This window comes from Rutilus rutilus (assembly GCF_951802725.1).
Source record: "Rutilus rutilus genome assembly, chromosome: 24".
Classification (NCBI taxonomy): Eukaryota; Metazoa; Chordata; class Actinopteri; order Cypriniformes; family Leuciscidae; genus Rutilus; species Rutilus rutilus.
The window spans coordinates 28,734,088-28,750,517 of record NC_140228.1 but is presented as its reverse complement, the minus strand read 5'-3'; the positions used below and the strand labels follow the sequence as shown (position 1 = coordinate 28,750,517).

At 38.0% G+C, this 16,430-nt stretch overlaps 1 long non-coding RNA gene across 1 annotated transcript; it reads left to right on the top strand.

The window, feature by feature from the left end:
* The first annotated feature begins 3,448 nt into the window (after nucleotides 1–3,448).
* On the top strand, nucleotides 3,449–8,228 carry LOC311284122. Its single transcript, XR_014626161.1, has 3 exons — nucleotides 3,449–6,622; nucleotides 6,715–6,768; nucleotides 6,897–8,228. It is a non-coding gene; the product is annotated as an uncharacterized lncRNA (long non-coding RNA).
* The last annotated feature ends 8,202 nt before the right edge of the window (nucleotides 8,229–16,430 follow it).

Genomic DNA, 16,430 nt, shown 5'->3' with positions numbered 1-16,430 from the left:
ACACACACACACACAATGGGCAAAACCCCTCAATTCTCCTGCAAAATGAAACTTTACATTCAAAACAATGTTATTTCTTCTCAAAATGGTATTTTGTTTTCAAATGACACACACAAACCATCATATGAATAGACATTTATAAGAACCAGCTGAACACTGATGTGCTCAACGTAAAACACTATGATGAATGGAAAACACTTCTTCTCCATTCATCATAATGACTTAGGCCTTTTTTTTTGGCTCAGTGTTACACTTACTACAGACAGTATGCATTAGTGTGTTGTAAAATATTTGAGAATATTGTTTTTTATACTCAGAACACACAAATACACGGTAACAAATATATTTAATTTTTCCCATGCACAAAAACAATGCACATCCCAACCAACGCAAAGTTGTACAGTGGTCTACATACAAAACAACAGAAGAATTGACTGTATACAGTTACAGTAAAAAAATCCAGTGTTGGCCTTCATTGCTCCATTGAAGAGCTGACCTGTTGCCCTTTTATGCTAAAGCTCTGATTGCTAATTGTAAAACTGGGTGACAGGTGTTTGCCCATGTGATGAGTCAGTGTGCATATCTGAATGGCAGTGTGTTCCTTGTGAAAACAAGAGATTTTCTGCATGAAAATTGTGCCAAAAGCAGAGAATTGTGTGTAGTGTTTTGAAAAAAGTGTGTTTTAGATTTGCAGTTTGAGTGTAAAGCAGGAACTGTGCTTGTAGTTTAGCAGAATTGGTTCAGGGGGTTGGTGAATGAGTTACATGTTGTGGTCATTGTGTCTCAAGTACCAGTATTAGTGTGTAAACAATTGAGAAATACTGTAAAACCGCATCCGACCCGTTTTCCGACAGTAGCACTAATTAAAATCCGCACCCGACCCGACCACCCGACCCGCAACCAAAATAAAATCAGTTTAGAGTAGACCATCACATTATAGACACACTTACAAATTGTTTATTGTTTATTGCCAGCTCATACGGAGGTTATTACACGACAATTAACACAAGGACATGAACAACATGGAACATTACCACAAAACTGAGTAGCCTTAACATTTTACCAGTCGAACAGTCACTACAACACTATACGCCACGCAATTTCGTCTAGCCTACATTTGACAATTTTGGGTTCAAACATGCCCTGCACACCACACATACTTAGTGTTAAATTTGAAAAATACTGTTCGAACTGGTTGGTTTGTTACCACAGTAACAGCTATTAGCTATTAGCTATACTAGCTATTCTTTTCTTCAACTTCTCAGCATCTCGACGACTGCAAGCAGATCGCGCACGTGGTTATGATGAATTTTTAGAAGTGAAAGTAGGTATAGAGACTCCTGGGAGGGCGCGGACACAAATAAACTGATGTGGATTTTAAATTATTTTATCAACTTGAAATACAGGCATATTTTTGTAGATGTGTTCCTGAAAATATGCATATATTTTTACGTTTGCACGTGATTGTTTTAAACCCGTGTTTAGACCCGTGCCCGACCCGACCCTCACCAGTATACGACACAGGTGGATATTTTTAACCTGTTTGAGCAAAACCCGCGGGTACCCGAACCCGTGCAGGACTCTGACTTGTCCTCTTCGGTGCCCCTACAGGTTGGAAGCGGAATTGTCCATTACCGCTGTTGTAAATAATTTCGCCTACCGCAGTCTACCGTCGCTCGCTCGCTGTTTATCCAGCACCAGCTTTGGAATGAACGATGTCCACAGACAAGGAAGAGTATGTTGCATGATTTTATGAAAGTATGATGTATTGCGACATTAGAAACGAAGGAAAAACTAAATAATGACTATTGTAACGCTTGCCGTAAAGCAAGTCAAATTCGTAGTTTCTTATGTCTCATTGGAACTACAGAAACGCGACCCGATCTGGCAAACTTGCATAGTGCGGTTATAGCCGATATACAGTAGGGCCGCAAAGCGAATCCAGAAGTGCCGTTCACCGTTACGAGCTGACGAACCACTGAAACGATTTTGGAAACATTATTTTAAGGTAAAAAAAAAAAAGTTATTTAGTGTTGCTTTAAACTGAGCTTGATCTTTCAGTTGAATCAGTTGAACTATTGGCAAATTAGACTGAATGGTGAATCACGGCCTGAAACTCTATTCCTCACTAAATCAACTCTAAATCCATTTTTAGGCCTAGTTTCACAGTTTCAAGCAGCTGCATTACTATAGAATTCAATTGGTTTTATTGTTTTACAATAAAAGTTATCCTAATTTTTGAAAAAGTAGGGTCTCGCCAATGAATTTTGTTCAATAAACCAAGTCTGTTGTCTAACAAATATAACAAGATTATCCCTCGATGAGATGCTACTCATCTTCCCATTGCTGGAAAACCAGAGTATCTGAAAATCCCCAATGCAGAGCCACAGAAATGAATCAGCGCACATATGCAGTGTGCTCACGGCTGTGTGTGTGTGTGTCTGAGTGTGTGTGTGGGGAAGGCAACGGATAGATGAGGAGGCGAGGTCTCATCACTCCAAGTATTCCCATTTGCCTTTGCAACACAAATGACACCCTGCCGGCAACTTCATGATTACGTCAATTTGTTTGTCTTTGTTTTGATGAGCCCGACACACACACACACACACACACACACACACACACACACACACACACACACACACACACACACACGGTGTCATCATGAGCCGCAGCCTGTGGCAGACTCGATCTATCAGTGCTCTGGGGTAACATTGGTGTCTCACTCTTCTTCTAGAAGGATCTGTCGTTCTTCGCATACAAGAAACAAACAGACTTTTAAATATTCAGATACATTAATATTACTGTATGTGAAGAAGCAGTTCACCCAAAAATGTGACGTCATCTTCGACTCACTTTTGTCACTCAAACACCTGACGTTCTTTCATCTGTGACTGCTTTTTAATATTTGAACAACTTTTATCCACCAAAGTCATGTGATATAACAAATCAATACTTTTATTCTGCAAGGATGCACAATCAAAAGTGACAGTAAAGACAAAAAATGCGTCAAATAATCCAGGAAAATTAAATATATGTTAGTTTCCACAAAACTATGAATCAGCACAACTGTTTTCAACACTGATAATCAGAAATGTTTCTTGAGCAGCAAATCAGCATATCAGAATGATTTCTGAAGGATCATGTGACTCGTTTCAATTTCTGTTCTTTCTTATGCCAAATCTTATTTCCATAAAGACGAATCTGTCTGTTTCCACTTGTGGCCGAGACTGAGCTTTAATGATGTAACGGTGTTCCTCTGGTTCCTCGTACACATGGCGAGCGGCGCGGACCGAATTACTGCTGCGTTGTGTTTGATGCAGTTTCTCATGGCCTCCTCAGTCTTTCTCACTAATGCTATAGAGGAGGAACAGCTGGCCTGACCTCCCAATGCACCCCAGAGATGTTCTCCTCTCATCTTCTCCTCTCTCTCTCTCTCTCTCTCTCTCTCTCTCGGATCCGTGAGCTGTCAGACAATGACAGCCCAGGGTTCACCACAGTATGTTCAACATCCAATCAACCAGCAGCTAAAGCCGGTTCACTTACTCCCTGGAAGCCGAGAGAGAGAGAGAGAGAGAGAGAGAGAGAGAGAGAGAGAGATGGGAAAATAGCTATCATGCATCTTGCGGAGCCATAACATTTGTGTGCGTAATGCGATGTGCCACTTTGAATGGGACGCATCTGTTGACTCCTCTGGGAAATGTCTCCGGGAGAGGAACGCATGCTTTATTACAGTATATATCTAAAGCTCAACCCCTCGTATATGCAGATGCGCTCTCTGATTTATTTCTATGGCTTCTATCTCATCACTGGCACTGGAAGGAACGGAGACCAGAACTGAAAATTCTGTCATCATCTCCTCACCCTCATGTCATTCAAACCTGTATGACTGTGGGACACAGAAAGAGATGTTTTAAATAATATTCTGCATATACAGTGAAAATGAGGGATGCTGAAAAGTTTTTTTTAAAAAGCATTCACAATTGGTCCATGACTCAATCATACTCCAGTTCCCCTAAAGTACAATTCCTCAATAGCTCTAAACTCTCATTCATATACAGTATTCAAATCTCAAAGTGCATTGTGTCAGGTTTGATGTCAATGACACTATGCCCTTGTAAAAAAAAAGGTAGTGCACTTAATAGTATTGAAGGTGCATTAAACCTCAAACCTTAAAAGTACAGTATAAAAATGAATCCACGAGATTCTCACATGCCTTGAGATCTGATACTTTCTATTTTTTTCCTCAATAGCTCTAAAATCTCATTCATATACAGTATATTCAAATCTCAAAGTGCATTGTGTCAGGTTTGATGTCAATGACACTATGCCCTCATGTGCACTTAATAGTATTGAAGGTGCATTAAACCTCAAGCCCTTAAAAGTACAGTGTAAAAACATGTACTTGCAGTTAATATAATAAAGGTCACTCAAGTGTACAGTATCAAGACCATGTTTCTTAACACACTTAAGGAATTATTTCCCCACAATTATTTCTCTTTGAGGGCCATTCTGGAAAGTTTTTTCTGCTAATAACAGCTTACATTTCACATATATATTTCATATGGCTTTAGGACTTGTAATATAGTGCATAATTCGCACTTTTTTGGTGTAATTTTCACTGTATGGAACATAACAGCTTGGATGTCTTCAGAATGTCTCCTTTTGTTTTCCAGGAAAGAAAGGAAGTAAGATGGAGTTGGAATGAGTAAATTATGACATAATTGACATTTTGGCTTTGGGAGACCTAGAACATATAGCGCACTATAGACCTTCTGTAGCCCCGCCCCTTTTCAGCGCTGCGCTCGTTGTCTTTTGTCTTCCGGTCTGTATTTTCACAGCGATCTTGCGTATTTATGAATGAACGGCTCGTTTTAAAATCTTCCCGGTCGACTGACATTTGTTAAGACATCTGCTTTAAACATTACAATCCTCATGATAACTTTCGTTTACTTTACATTAAGTAAATCCACTTCAAAAGCGAATTACTCCTGGACAGCAGCGCCATAGAGATATACAGAGCGACCGCAAAAACGGAAGTTCAAAGACAATATTGTAAAGATGGCGGCGCCCTCGTTTCTCTGGCGCATAAGGTGTATATACATGGAGTGCTTTTATTGTGCTTTTAAGGTGTTTTTTGTAAATATCATCCTTCTCCATTCACTTTCATTGTATATAAAAGCATAAATATTCTGCCACTTTCTGCATATATTCTCTTTTGTATTCCAAGGAAGAAGATTGGAACAACATGAGGGTGAGAAAACAATGACATAATTTACATTTTTGCAAGAACAATCTCTTTAATACATACTTTGGCTTTCATGTTGAACTTTGCCAGTTTACCCACAACACAATTTCCCGCCTATAAGACGTTATTCTCTGCATTCAGATGCAAAGGCTTAATAAAGGCAGAGGAAAAGAATAATTCCTCATTTCCTTCTTTCGCTATACCCCGTCTCTCTCTCTCTCTCTCAGCTGGATGAGGTGGTGTTTTGATGGAGATAATTTCTCTCGCCCCTGGAGCCCCGTTCTGTTGTGTTGTGGCATTAGGCATGAATTGTGGTTCGTTCCAGCAGATTATTAAAATTCTTAATCTCTTCCTCTTTCACCGCCTCCCATTCAAATGGGCTCGGATCGTCTGTTAATGTGCAATTCATTTCAAGTTATTTCTCTCCTGTTCTCAAGAAATATCACTTGGACTTCCAGTCATTTGAATAAGAGGGATTTGAATTTGTACGTCTTTGTTTTTTTGCCTTTTACCTGCAACTTCAAAGATAAATGCTGCACCTTGTCTCATTTAAAGTGTCTACAACTTACACTTACACTGTAAGAAAGTTATCTGTTTACTCTTCTTCGCTAGTCCACTTTAGACATACTACTATAAGTAACTTTGCAACTACATGTCAACTAACTCTCATTAGAGTATTAAACTGTTAGGGTTTGAGTTAGTAGGATAAGTTGACGTACTTGTAAAGTTACTTATAGTCAGTATAATATCTGTTGAGGAGCATCAGAGTAGATATTAAGCAGAGAGTCTACTAATACTCTAATGAGAGTTAGTTGATGTAGTTACAATGTTACTTATAGTGAGTAGAATGTCTAAAGTGGACCATCAAAGTAAAGCGTTACCAAATATCCATATAGAAAAAAGGAGAAGTTACTGGTAATTTCTGTCAGAACATTATCCGCGAAGTTTACGGACATTTCCTTTAACCCTAAAACACAAAATAATGTTATCTGTCGGTCAAAATACTGGTACATTTGGCCCTGGTTTTACATACTTTTCTTGGAGAGTAAATTTCACAAAACTGCAGATTTAAAAAAAAAAAGTGTAAATGGAAAAAACAATTAAAGAACTGTATAGAAACCACACTTTAAAAAAATATGGTTCTTTAAAGGTTCTTTACACGTTCTATTTAGAACCGTATCGTCCTGAAGAACCCTTTATATGCTGAAATGGTTCTTTGTGTTGGAGTTTAGGGTTCTTTATTCCCGCCTTTTTGTTTTTCAAATCTGTAACTGTCAAAGCCTCCTCATTACTGATGTCCTGGGGCTCAGCTACACAACTATACAACTATACAACTATACAACTATACACAGACTGTCAACACACTCTCAACAGGTAAATTATTCTTTCTTAAAATGTCTATAAATTATAATTTAAAAAATTGTAACAATCATTTCGTAACAATCATGTATTTATAATTTTTTTAGTTTAACAGAACATGTGGTGTGAGTTAAGGATACTCATCTTCTCTTCTCCACAAAGTAAGTAACAGAGATATGGAATTTATGAACCATATTGATTTTTTTTTTTTTATTATGACTTTATGCCTAAACATACCCAGTCACAGCTATCCCATAACTTTATATCACTTTTTCCTTGTAACATAAAGGACTCATACTTTTGCTAATTTTGGTCTTCGTGAATGAATGGCCTTGAATGCAGACAAGGTAAGTTTTCTTCAGAAAATATACAGATCTTGATTCTTTTGGTTCATCAAAACTTTGATCAGGTTTTTAATTATACCGTCATTGAGGAACAGTTGAAAGACACTTTTGTGAAGCTGACCAGATAAAAGATGTTGTGTCATGAGTTTTTAATAATCACCAGTCCATCTGTGCCGGTCTCCAGCAGCTGTGAACTCCACACACACACACACACACACACACACACACACACACACACACACACACACACACACACACACACACACACACACACACACACACACACACACACACACACACACACACACACACACACACACACACACACACACACACACACACACACACACACACACACACACACACACACAGAGCACCTGCCTCCACTCCACATTCTTCTCATTCCTCTTCTGAGATCTGGCTTTCTTGCTAATGTTCTCCATCACAGGCTTCAGGAATACCATTTTCCTGAAACTAACCAGAGATCTGGAGTTCTTGATCATGGGTCATGGATCCGGGATCACCCTCCCGAGCTCCAGCTTAACCCTTGAACTCCATTTGCAAAGCCTTTAGGATTTCCTAACCACAAGGTAGAAGAGAAGAGAAGAGAAGAGAAGAGAAGAGAAGAGAAGAGAAGAGAAGAGAAGAGAAGAGAAGAGAAGAGAAGAGAAGAGAAGAGAAGAAAGTGCAGAATGATTGTTTCCAGCTACAATCTTCAAAAGAAAGGTTTTAAAACCCCACAGGGATTCACACTGACGCTGTTAAAGAATGATTTTTGATTCCCCAAAGCACCTTTCAGCGATCATTTCTTAAAAGAACCATTTTGTCTTAGTGTGTAGAACATTTTTTAAATCCAATGAACCCTTTTTCATTATAACGAGCCTCTTGTGCAACGGAAATGTTCCATGGATGTTAAAAGTTCAGCTGTTAAATGAAGCCATTACAGTTTTGCTCGATTGCTAGCTGTCATGATTTGGTCTCGTCTTTGTCATGTTTCATGTCTGTCATGTGATTCCCTGTTCATAGTCATGTGATCCTGCCATGTGTTCCCTTGTCTGATGTGTGATGTTGTCATTGGTTCACTGTTTCATTGTTCACAGGTGTCCCTTGTCAGGTCATTAGTCTTGTGTATTTAAGCCCTCATGTTTGCCATGTACTTTGTCAAGTATTGTTTCGTGTAGTCCACTGTTGTTTGCGTTTATGTCCACGGTTTTGTTTCTTGCCACGCCTCTGTTTTATGTTTAATCTTGTTTAATCTTTAAATAAACTGCTCTTGGGTTCTCAATAAGCTTGCCTCCAGTGGTTCCGTTACACTAACACACTATAACTGGTTCAGTTGACTCAATTTCCCAAACCAATTCTAGAAACAAAGACACGTTTTCACACACATTCCAATTTTCTCAACGTTTCCTGCAAAACTTTACACAAAAATGCCCTCATTTTGCACAGGTTTAACCATGTTCTCATTCAGAAAACACTATTACACAACATAATTCCCTCAATTGTCACACTGTGAACTCAAATAACACACATTTATCCACGTGTAAACATCAAGTAGACACACCAATCAGAACCTCAGGATAATGTAAATAGGGTCACGGGGTGCTTTATGTGCTTTGGAAAATGAATCCCAGTGGTGGGAGATGAAGAAGAAGAAGAGGAAGAGGAAAAGATAAATGAAGGGGACATTTGTTCTTGATGAAATACAAAGCACTTGTTGACCATGTTCTTGTGCAGGAATGACCATGAGTGAAGTTGGTCTACAGGGGTTTTATACAGTATAATTACAGTACAGCAGTACTTTAGATGAGAGAACTTTCACTTTTCTGTGTACTGTAAATACTGTAGCACATGTTGTCCCTCAAACTCATTGTCAAACTGAATTGTAGCCAAGTACTTCTTACATTTCCAGGGGAGGTAGAAAAAGGCTTTTGTCAGACGACTTATAAACTGCTCTAGTATGACAAATACGGTCATTAACAGACGACTGCAATGCCATTTGGCAGAGGATGCTGTATTTTTTTATTTTTTTTTATTCCAAGTTCATGTTCAATTCTTTGGTATTTCAACTTTTCTTGTCCAATGCTTTTCATCGACCGCAAGATCTCTTTACAGTAGTGTAATGAAAATAAACTTTTCTTAAAGTCCCCCTGTAGTCGTCAATGATTTTATCCCTTAAAACTCATCTTTGATCACCAAAATGACATACCTAAGCATTTTTCCATGAAAAAAACAAATCTTCATGCCTTAACAAGCTATTGAATGTAACTCGACACCCTTACTTCATTTAGTATGCAAATGAGCCCCGCCTCCACTCACTCACTCAGCTCAGAGATCCACTGGTTGACGATCACACGTTGATCTGATTGGCTACAAGGTAGTTTGTGACGTCAGAAACACCAGCGATTTCAAAGCGTGTCTTTGATTCACTGCAGTTTTAAGGAGGAAATACTCAGCAATGGTGTCGACTTATGAATTTATACATGGTTCGTCTTAAAGCAGATTAAAAACACCACATAGACACATAAACAACATTAAAAGCTTGTCTTTCACCACAGGGGGGCTTTAAATCTTGAAGTTGAATTTCACTGTATCTGCATCCCTATATTTATGCTGTATACTGTTATAGACATCGAGCTATAAAGAAGTGATTCCTCATTGCCAAACTGAGGTGTTTGTAACAGTGTTCTGAACTGATCTCAGTGTGTAAGACTACCTTGTAGTGTGTGTGTTGTTGAGGGCTAGTGTGTCCTGTCTTTGGTTTTTCAGCAAGATTGAATGGTTTTGAGTGGAGAGCTGAAAATAGGAAGTACGGGGAATTGGGTGAGAAGTTATAATGCCAATAATTAACCTTTACTGTATATTTAAGAGTGTATCATGCATTTGGACAAAGACGAGGCTTGTCTCAAAAGAGTTTTGAATGCGCTGCAGTGATTTCGCTCCTCTATGGCGATATGCATAAACCAGCGGAGGAAAGCGGCTTTAGGAGTTCAGGGATGTCCTGGAGTCTCGGAGAACAATTATCTGCTGGAAACATTCGTGAGTTTAAAGCTGGATAATCCTCAGTTTGATTAGCGTTCTCCTCTGTTTCTCTTCTCACCTGCCCTCTGTACCCAACAATACACTCTCTCAACTCAGTACAAATCTCTCTCTAACACATCTCTGACAAACTCACACATGTGCTCGTTGTTAAAATGATAATGTTGTTTCTTTGTAGAAAATAATCTACAATGCTTATTGTATACTTTTGCCTGTTTTTAATGTGGACCACCGAGGAAAAGCAAATTTTTCATATTTTAATTATTCTTTATATACTATTGCAGTTTTTGTTAATATTTTGAATTAGTTTAGATTAGAACATTTCTATGATTTGTTTTATTTTAGTTTTTTAAATACTAAAGTTTAATTTATTTTTTGTTTTTGTTTAGTTGGTAATTTTAGTGCCTCAAATTAAACTTTAATCTAAACTAAGTTTTATATCTAATAATGTAAGAAGATTTTCCTCTAATACTTATATTTGATTTTATTTCAGCTTTATTCCAATTAATAAAAATGTTTTATTTTATTTTATCATTTTAGTTTTAGTTAACGATAATCACACGGGATCATATCCTAACTGTATATAAAGGAGTAATAATAACAATAATAATAAATGCTAGACAGATTCAAATCTATTTGATTTACAAATATCCTGTTATACTGACAGTATCGTGTGAAATAAGACTTTTATTGATCATATATTCAAAGATAATCTGACTGTAACATATACTGTAGATGCTACACTAAATTATTTTGGGTGTTGGAATATTTACTCAAATATTGTGGGCAATATTTCTTCTAGCGAGGTGGAAGTAAAATAAAAATCAGCAGATAAGTTGATAAAACAATTTTTTTAAAAGAGTGTGAATTTTAAATTTCTCCTGGGTAAATATTTCACCCCCAAATCAAAATATATAAATGTAATGAATTATTTTTTACATTATATTTTGTGTAAAGAAAAGCGTCATCACAGATGCACGGTTAAACTGTGGAGGTTATTCTCTCCCATGAGCCTCTGAAGATTTCTTCTTCATTGGCATTACAATACGCACAAAAGAAACAATTATTCCATATCTCTCTATTGAAAATGACTTTCCATGCGTTAGCTAATTAAGCACATCCAGCAGGTATTAATGAGTGCTTTGTTGAGCGCTATTACAGTGTTGCCACACTAGTGGCTCTTCACTCGATGAAGAGCTGCTCGCTTTTACATCAGAGTAATGGAGACAATCATTTCAGAATCTGTGAAGTTCTTTTGCGTTTTGGTTTCAGCCTCTCGTTTAGATGAAAAAGCGGTTACGCACGCTCACACTATGACAGATTGTTTAGGGAGCGGTAGAATATATCCCATAATGCTCTCTGGCTGCAGCAGTGGAGTCTGTGTGTCTCTTCGGCTTAAAGGTAATCAGGTATGATGGAGCTCGTGTTGAGACGCTGAGCAGGGACAGAAGCAAAACACTGAGGAAATTGGCTCATCTAAAGAGCATGTTCACATGATTACATGATTACCCAATGTGTCCTTGTATCTGTTTGTCATTTGGAAGGAGAGGCGAATCATCAAAGTGGGCTGATTCTGTAGTCATAGCCTCTCCATGAGAGTGTTCGTCCTTCAGGCCACACAGTCTGATCTGAGCGCGAGACACGGAGGAGGAGGAACAAGAACACGTTTAAAACCATCAGAAACAAATGCCACTTCGAAAACCAACACAAAATGTTTTTGGAAGAAGTCTCTTCTGCTCACCATGATGCATTTATTTGATAAAAAAAATCCAGTAAACATGCAGTACTATTGTGAAATATTATTACAACTGTTTTCTATGTGAATATATAGTAAAGTGTAATTTATTCCTGTGATCAAAGCTGAATTCTCAGCATCATTACTCCAGTCTTCAGTGTCACATGATCCTTCAGAAATCACTCTAATATGAGGATTTGATGCTCAAGAAACATTTATGATTATCGTCAGTGTTTAAAACTGGTGTGCTGCATCTGCATATTTTTGTGGAAACCAATTTTTTTTCAGGACTATTTGACTAATAGAAGAGAATTTATTTGAAATAGTGTCAGAATAGAGGTCTATACTGTCATATTTGATCAATTTAATGCGTCCATGCTGAATTTTTTTTTCCATTTTTTTCCATTTTTTTTTTTTCAAATGAATGAATGAATCCTAACTTTTAATTGGTAGTTTCCCCCCACAATACAACTTTGAAAAAGGTTTATGATTATTTCTCTTATTATTTAGGGCATCGAAACTTTATAAATGTAAGTCCATCCATCCATCCATCCATCCATCCATCCATCCATCCATCCATCCATCCATCCATCCATCCATCCATCCATCCATCCATCCATGCATCCACCCATCCATCCATGCATCCATCCATCCATCCATCCATCCATCCATGCATCCATGCATCCATGCATCCATCCATCCATCCATCCATCCATCCATCCACCCATCCATCCATCCACCCATCCATCCACCCATCCACCCATCCATCCACCCACCCATCCATCCACCCACCCATCCATCCACCCACCCACCCACCCATCCATCCATCCATCCATCCATCCACCCACCCATCCATCCATCCACCCATCCATCCATCCACCCATCCATCCATCCATCCATCCATCGCTCCATCCATCTGATCCAGGAACATGTTACACTTGGTGAACTCAGGTTCTGCCATCCACTTATCCATCCATAACATTCTGTGTATTGTTCCTTTTACATAGGTAAAATGGAGCTACTGTAACAGCAATATCTTCATTCAAATTGAGATTTAAATGCATTCAGTGGCCTAAACTCTTTTAGGAACTCCACAAATAAATGATTTACTTAACACAAAACACATACAAGTACAAGCACAATTTAACCAATTAACTTCACTTCCAGAACTACTGTTAATCTTTTCAACTCCGGCACAATGTGTTCACTGTGCCGTCTGAGTGCATTAAACTGCACATTATGAGAAGCTTTTGATTCGTGGAGATTCACGCAGGGAGTGTAACAATGTGGATTTGTTGTGGTTGCCATGGAGATGCTCATCGACCAATGAGTTAATATGGCATCATCTCATGTGATGTCATACCAGCAGTGCATCTTGACTCATTCTCTGTTGTTCAGAGACCTTTTTAGGGCACTAGAAAACAGATGGTGTCTAATTCAGTGGGAGGACCCGACTCCCTCCTACAGCTGCGAGTAAACAATGTACAGTAATAATAGTGAGGAAATATCCCACACATGACACATAGCAGGATCCAGATTGTTCCCTATACCCTTGTGAACAAGAAATTTGATTGCACTTGTATAGTGTACCTCAAATCTAAAAAGTATACTTTAAAAAAATATATACTTGCAGGTGATATAAATGAAATAAAAGGCCACTTAAGTGTAATTCACTTTCATGCTTTTGTTTCTTAACACACGAAAATACACTTGTGTTGTCTTTTAAAGAAGTGCACTTAATGTGTTGAATAACATACTAAAGCACATGTAAAGTACTTTATTGTAATTTTAACTGTATACTGTTTTATTTGATATTACATTTAAAGTTAATATATTTTAAATGTATAAAATTGCAACGAATTCATTACAAATGTGTAATGACAAATGTATGACATACAAGTTTCAGCAGAAATGACATTAAAGCATATTTTAGTTGACCATAAATGCAACACTCAGCTGTACACTTTAACCATATTTCAAAGACAATAGAAATAATTATGAAATTACATATAAAGATGTACTTAACTCCTACTTAAGTGGGACAAAAAGCACGATTTTTTATATCAATTTAGCGTGTTTTCAATGCATTTTCATGTAAAAACATAGTGTATTATTTTAAAGTATGTCATTTCCCAATTCAACAATGCATTTAAAAACAATTCTACAACCACTTGCTGATTCTCATGTTGTTTTAAACCCATATGATGATGTTTCTTCTGTCGAACACAAACTAAAATATTCTGATGCATATTCACCCTGCATTTTCCCTTATTACAAGCATAGCAATGATCACGTAGAATCAAGCTACAAAAATAACAAAGAAAAGCTAGTTTCTGTAAGGTCATGGGTTCTTAAGAAAATGCATGCACTGATAAAATGCATACGTCGAGTGCCAGGTAAATTGCTTTGGAAAATGCATAAATCTAAGAAACAAATGTAAGTCAATATTTAACCATTTTACCTTGCCTGTTCTAATTTTCATTTCCGTGTTCACTCTTACTTTAAAAGGGAGAAAAGAAAAGATGAATAGACACCACAGTTATCCTGTATAACCCGTGCAGAGCGAACCGTTGAAAAGGCCGGACTCGATGAGCTCTATTCATATCAGCGCTACCGATGAATGAGAGACGGATGAATGTTTGTCCTTCAAAAACATTTACTCCCAAAACTAATAATTACAGCCTGACCAAACACCTGCTATCTCTCTTTCACTTCTCCAGCCTCTTATAGTCAAACACTTTTAATTAAACCTTCCCAAAGTTTGATAAGTTCAACACCAACACAAGACCACAAATCACCACAGATAAGATAACATATTCTGGCGGTTACCATTCAGAAAAAGCTTGAATCCTGGATCATCCCTCAGAGGTTTGCTGTTCTCCCAGTCCTGACAAGAGCCCAAAACCCGAATCAGACCAGCGTAAGCTGTTTTACTTAGCAGGGTCTCCGCTAAACTTAGTTTAATATGGTGTCAACGACACACAGAAGTTAGACTCTACTTTCTGAAAACATCCCAAATGGGTTTTTTAGTGTTTTTCTTTCTCGTCTTGTAACTTATGGAAGGGAAAGCGTTGCGAGCCCTGTGTTTCGTCTTTCGTCTGCAGAGCAGTCGTGTTGAAAGTCTACGTTAAAAGAGCAATAAATCACCAGAGATTGTTTCTCACCTCAAGGAAACTCTTGCCATTTCCAGCACTTTTTTTTGTATTATTTCAAAGAGAGTTTCTGGCAAAAATGTCTTTTGGGTTGTTCCATTTTATTGTTCCTCTGAAATTGGGAACGAATCCCCCTTTGGCCATTTTGATAAAAGGCTCTTTCCATATCTTCATTTCTTAGATCAATGTGCTTGTTTAGATATAGATCACGCAAGAGGACGGATTAATTTGGTTGGATTGTGTTTTTGTTCCTTCCTCCCTTCATCAGCGTTTCTTCTTTTCCTGAAAAGCAAACACGCTTGAGCTGATTTGAAGAGTGTGTTTTGACTGTGAGGACTGATAAATATGAGGCGTCACATCTCACATCTTTGAATAGATGTGTGAGAATCTCCATTGGAGTTGTCACATTCATCTTAAAACAGCTCTGTCCTCTGTGTGTATCCCTGCCGATGCTATCTGGAACTGAACAAATGCGCTTCTCTGTTTTATTTCAGCTTGGGCTTTCATCTGTGCCGGGTCTTATCTGAGCACAGAGAGGAAAATGGGAAGTGTTGTGACATTTATCTTAGTGCGTATGTCTTCTCTCTCTATCTCCGCGGTGGAGATCCTGTACTGTAAGCGTTTAGAACAGCAGAAAATGAGATGCAGGGTAACGTTTCTTCAGTGATGTTCTGAATGAGACGTTTACACACTCGAAAGCACAAAAACAAGCGTATCATCTTGAACATACATGTGTTTGTGTTGTTTCTGAAACATATGGACTGACTTTTGTTCCCTGCTGGAAAATCCGGCTGAAAATATATATCTTATAGCGCCAGCTTGATAGTCAAAGTTGGTTTATGTGGTTGATCAGGTTTCATAAATTAAATTTTGCTTTTTAAAATAACGTACACCTACAGTAAAGCCTAAACCAACCCGATAGTGTTAACAAAAGCAAGTGTGACGTAAAAACACAATTGTCACCATGCCATTTTAGCTTGTTTTCAAACTCTTGTTTTTGAGCTCTTGTATCGTGACTCGTCTTTTACAGGATCGTACCCGATCTCTCCACATCACAAGTATAATTCTGTACAGCTGAGCTACTGAACAAGCTTGATATATCGGTAAAACCGAACATATGGAGCTGGTTAAGTGATGAACTCATTTACAAATCATGCACTATGGTAAAAAGTGTTTTGAGGTCATAACATAATTGTGCAAGGAGCCGCGTGAAAACAAGTCTTTATTCATCCATAATCTGCCCCTGTAATCATAATTGTGTGTGAAAACGATTAAAATTGCTTTCTGTTTTACTGCCTCTACTGTTCATTTCTGTTGGAAACTGCAGTGATATGTACGTATTGGTACGTATTTTGCAAAAATGTTGCCACGGGTACTTTTTTTTCCAATGTTGCAATTGAATCTAAATTTATGGCTAATTTTGAATGGCCATCAATTGAGAAAATGTGTTTAGAGCAGAAGGTGTAATTACAACATCTGCCAGCAGGGGCTTTAGCTGCTAACTAGCTTTAGCTGAGCCCTTGATGAGGCCAAGGCTGACCTGAGAGACCATC